The sequence below is a fragment of the Myotis davidii genome, unplaced genomic scaffold (assembly GCF_000327345.1).
Source record: "Myotis davidii unplaced genomic scaffold, ASM32734v1 scaffold57, whole genome shotgun sequence".
Lineage (NCBI taxonomy): Eukaryota > Metazoa > Chordata > Mammalia > Chiroptera > Vespertilionidae > Myotis > Myotis davidii.
This window is the reverse complement of record NW_006289718.1, coordinates 541,692-547,032: the sequence shown is the minus strand read 5'-3', so window position 1 is coordinate 547,032 and position 5,341 is coordinate 541,692.

Genomic DNA, 5,341 nt, shown 5'->3' with positions numbered 1-5,341 from the left:
TCAGTTTATAGGTGGGAAACGGAGTCCTGAACAGGCAGAAGCTTGGCTGTAACCTTATGACGTCCTAGCTGGCCCTCTGACCTCCCAGCTCCCAGTTCAGCAGCTGCCAAGGATTACTTGCCTCTTAACAATGGAGCTGGCGCTAACTTGCCCAGAGAACAGCAACCCCCGGGGCCTTACCGCCTCTGAGGGTGGGCCTGGCTTCTCCCCTGACAGGGTGCTGCCTTGAGTAATCATTTTTTAAAAATCATATGTTATTTTATACCAAACTTACAGAAAAACCTTTGCTCTCTTAAAAAAATAGCTTTCTATGATTATAAATCTAAAAATAAAATATTGTACACTGAAATAATAATGCTTTTTCTCGTCACCTGCTTTCACTGTTACTGTAGGAGTGCTCCCAGTGCATTGGGTCTCATGGCTCACTGTTTTCCAGGATGCAACATTGCCTATTTAGTCCGCCTATGTCCCCAGTCTTCAGCACTGTGCCTGGCACACAGCAGGAACTCAGTAAGTACCATGTTGAATAAATCAATTAATAGGATACTAATTCATTATTAGAATAACTTATCCATTTTTGTGGCACAATGAGATTGATTCCAGTGTTCTCCCAATTATAAATAATGCTGCAATAAGCTTTCTTTAGTGACTCTTTGTACCTACTCCTTACTATTGCCTCACGATAAATTCCTAGAGGTGGAATTACTAGATCAAAGGCTTTGGATACATATTGCCAAATTGCCCTTCAGAAAAAATGGTTCATTCCCCCATCTTCCTGCCCACTTAGAGCTTGACTCAGGGTCCCTAAAACCAAACACACACACACACACACACACACACACACACACACACACACAATGAAGATATTTTTCTCTTGAGAACTGAAGTTAGTGCTGGCAAAACATTTTTAAAAGCACTCTGCCCACTTGAATGGAATAAAAACAGCTTCTGAACACTTTCCACCTGTATTGTATTAGATCATACCAGTGATCTATCTAGAGGTGAAAGGTTACTGAAGCCGCTGCTAAATCGCTTATATTCCTTGGACATATTCTGCCTTATAAGTTTAATAAGGAGGAAAAATGTGGTTTTTGCTTGAGAGAGAGCAAGTGAGCCAAGAGTGGCTGTCGTGGAACCGCTGTGGATGAAGTGATGCAGAGGAGAGGGGGTGTGGGGGGACAGCTGTGGCCTTGGAGAGCCGGGCAGCTGCCAGAGGCAATGGGCTAGAGGTACACACATAACAGAGTGGGAGGATCTCACCGCATTGTGTCGAGGTGGGGAAGGGGAATGCTCATTTTTCAAGATTCATAAAAGTATAAAGGATCCACATTAAAAACATCAGAATGGTTGCCTTTATGGGAACAAGGAAGTAGTCCATGGGGAGCAAATGTGAGAGGGACCACTCTCAGACCAAAGATGCTGCTAATGGGCCACAAACTGAGGAGTATATGTAAGCTGAGTCCAAAAGAGAAACGAGAAAGAAGACAGGAGTGGAGGGGGGCGGGGGGCAGAGGGTGTGCTATGACATCCTCTGAGTCCTGACTCTGTCACTAACGCGGGGGACCTGGCCGAGGGCCCCTCACCTCTTTGGGGCCTCAGCTGTACCCTGCTAGGGAAGGACTAGATTTCCCAGTTCCAGGCGTATCACGCTGTGGTTCAAAGCACAAGCAGGATATGAAATCTGTGGCCTAGACTCCGACGTGTAAATACAGGTGTAGTGCTTTTCCTATACACCCTGACAAGTCCTACAAACAGAAAGCATGGATTGATTTCTAAAATAAACCATGTGCTTTATGTAAGAAGTCCTCCTAGCCGAGACTTCCATAATATTATAAGCAGATGTGAGCCGTTTATTAAATTTACAAACAGCAATGTCCCATAACGACAGACCTCCCCAGGACGGCCAGCTATTCCCTGGCAGAATTCCAGCAGGAAATTTTCTGGTGTCGACTATTCTTCTTTCCCCTTGGAACCACACAGTATCAGACAATGTTTTAATTATTTAAATATGCCCCAAGTCTGCGGTCCATCCTCTTATCATTTCAAAGGACTGTGCTTCTATAAATCATATCAAATGTCTGAGATTCTAACCAAAAAGAGAGAGAAGGGAAAAAAAAATCAGGGACAGATACTTCTGGCTATCCCAGGAAAGTGCACAGCACAACGGCAATGGGATCCTATATAATAAAAGCCTAATATGCAAAATGTCCCCTCAGGAGTTCGACTGGGAGTTCCACTGTTCCCTATGACATGCGCTGACCACCAGGGGGCAGGCGTCGGTTACACAGCCTGGCAGCAGACGGCAGTGGAAGTGTTGCCAGCCCCAGTGGGCCCTGATGAGAGCAGTACCGTGGTGGGAGGGTGGAGCAGGTGAGCGGGCGGCGCCAGGACAGCACCAGGGCTGTGGCAGGCCACGGCAGGTGTGAGCAGAGGCCTGATTGCCCCACCTATTGCCCTGCAGACGGTGACCAGCAGTGCGGTGGGGGGCAGGGCCACCGCCTGGCTCCCAGGTGCTGAGGGAGCCCGGTGGGAGACCCAGCCCCAAGCTATCACCCCACAGGTGGGATAGTGGAACAGGTGAGGGGGTAGTGCCAGGCCAAGGTGGGGTGCCAGGTGGGGCTGCGGGGTTACAGGGCTATGGGGCTGCAGGGCTGCGAGGCTGGGGGTGTGAGCTGGGGCCCGCTCCCCACAGGCCACCCCAAGGGATCCCACCCATGCAAGAATTTGTGCACCGGGCCTCTAGTTGCATAATAAAAGCAAATATTCATTTGAAAGGTTTATGTGAACACACTGTAACACAGTGAGATGGCTCCAAAGGTACAGACATATGTGTGGTTGTGTGTGTAGACTGTGAATTAATCTAGTTAAAATGACACCATTGCTCATAACAGCAACAACGAAGTAAATGTCTTAGAACATGTGGGGAGCAAGGGTTGCCTAAAGCAATCTCCCCCTTTATGTGGAAAGGAGCAGCAAGCTTGACTGAGCACCTTGACACCGCCTATGCTGAAGGATCCCAGACCATCACGGGGTGATCACTTTACTTCTGGTTTTCATTTAAAAGAGGAAGCAGTTTGCAAACCAAGGCTTTTGTCTGGCGTTAGAGGCACAAGGAGACTGGCCAACTTTTAAATATTCTGTTGATCTCAGTCAATGTATGTAGGGCCTGGTCCCTCCACTCTCACTGCTGCCAGGAATTAGACACACACATGAAAAGAGATGAGCAGCAACAAAACACTCCCGGTGCCTTCCTGATGGAGAACATTTCCCTGGTTCTTGGCTCTGCTAGTGGGGACTTGCACCCTGGGAGAAACACTGTCAGTTTCAGTATTTGTGGAGACAAAGAACAGGGCTTCTCCCAGCGTGGGCTTCTCGCCCACCTTGCTGCAGTCCCTGTGGACTTCAGTTAATTTGAGCCCACCTTGCACGGGGGGAATACATGGGAAAAGACGGGAAGGTAGCAGGGAACATAGTTAAAAACTCTAGGAAACAGACTCAGACTCTGAGATTTGCATGCAGGAGGTTGACTGGGGAATGCTCTCAAGAACCACACCTGCCAGGGAGTGAGGGAAGCAGGATAAACAGGAAGAGGTTGGATGGTGATGCAGTCACACGAAGGCCTGAGATCCCAAGGGAAGCTCTGCTGTGGGGCAGTCTTCAGAGTTGTCTCCCTTTGGCCTTTATTTGGCCTTTATTGATACCCCGCCCCCCACACACACACACACATGAACCATCTAGTCATTGGACACTGGCTTTTCCACCCCCTTGACACACACACTTCCCAGTAGGGGTGGAAAGGGACTCAGATAAGAGTCATTAGCCTCAACACTCCCAGCAGACGGGGGAAGGAGTGCCTCAGTGGATGTACCACAGCGGCCACTGCAGGGTATAAGATGTGTTTCAGACATTAAGGAGCTTACACTCTAGTTGGGGGACTAAGACATGCACATTAACTATAGCACCAGGCAATCCTGTATAATAAAGAGCTAATATGCTAATCAGAGAAAACAGCAGAACGACCATCCGGATGACCTTCTGGATGAAGCCAGGGCTGTAAGGATGGGCCATGCAAGGGCTGGCTGAGGCCGCCGGGGCTGCGAGGGATGAGCCCCTTGCACGAATTTCATGCTTCGGGCCTCTAGTAGATTATAAGTGTCAGATGAATGGCACTGATTATATGCTTTATCGGTGTGTAGAGAAATGATAGAAATCTAGAAGTGGAATTATAGATTACTAGAGTCAACCTGCTCAGTTTACAAATGTTAAAAGTGAAGGAGCCTTTCCAAGGTCACACATCTACTGGGGAGTCACCTAGGTTTCCTGATTCCCATTTCAATCCTTATCCTCCTCCTCTTTAAAATGCTCCTGTTGACTGCCCTGGCCAATTTGGCTCAGTAGATAGAGTGTCAGCCTGTGGACTGAGGGTCCTGGGTTTGATTCTGGTCAAGGGCACATACCTCGGTTGCAGGCTCCTGTGCGGGAGGCAACCAATCCATGTGTTTCTCTCACCTCATTGTTTCTCTCTCTCTGTCTCTCCCCCTCCCTTCCAGTCTCTCTAAAAATCAATGGAAAAATATCCTTGGGTGAGGATTGACCAAAAAAAAATTAAAAATAAATAAAATAAAATGTTCCCATTGGAAGTGATTTTACTTTTGACAGGGCTGGTCTGTGTAATCTTGAATAGAACCAGGTAAGATAGAAGACAGAACTCCCCCGATAGGTCCTCAGTTGCAGAAGAATTAAATTCAAACATATATATTTAGTCTTAATCTTGAAAACTATCAGTCAAGACTGGGGACTAGAAAGCTTCCCTGAGCTTATGAGTAATTTCACGTTTCATCCCTTGTTTGCTGTGGCAATGTGGGAGGCTACTCTCTTCTGAAAAACGGCCAGCCCAGCGATGTTCATTTTGTGGAAACGAGAAACCACCAGACCACACTGATGACATCCAGCCTCCGTCGGGTTTTTTGGTAAGCCATAACTCCAGTCTCTCGTCGTGCTGCCTTCCAAATGACAGCATGACTTGCTAAGGGTCTCCTTTTCCTCTAGGAACTTCCAGCGCATTTCTCCCCTTCCATGCAAGTGACTTCCTCAAACAGGCAGGGTGCTCTGTTGGCAGGGAACAGAAAGGGCAGCTTAGATAACACTGAAAAGAGTCCATATTAGAGATCTGAGTTCCCCGGTAAGTTGTTCATTCCTTCAGTCATTCCTTTAATGGATATTTGCTCAACACCTACTGTGTACTAAGCGCTACGGTAAGAATTGATGGCTTGAAGATTCATAAGACATGGCCCCTCAGGAAGCGAGCCCTCAGGCAGCTCGACCTGGTGGACAAGACAGA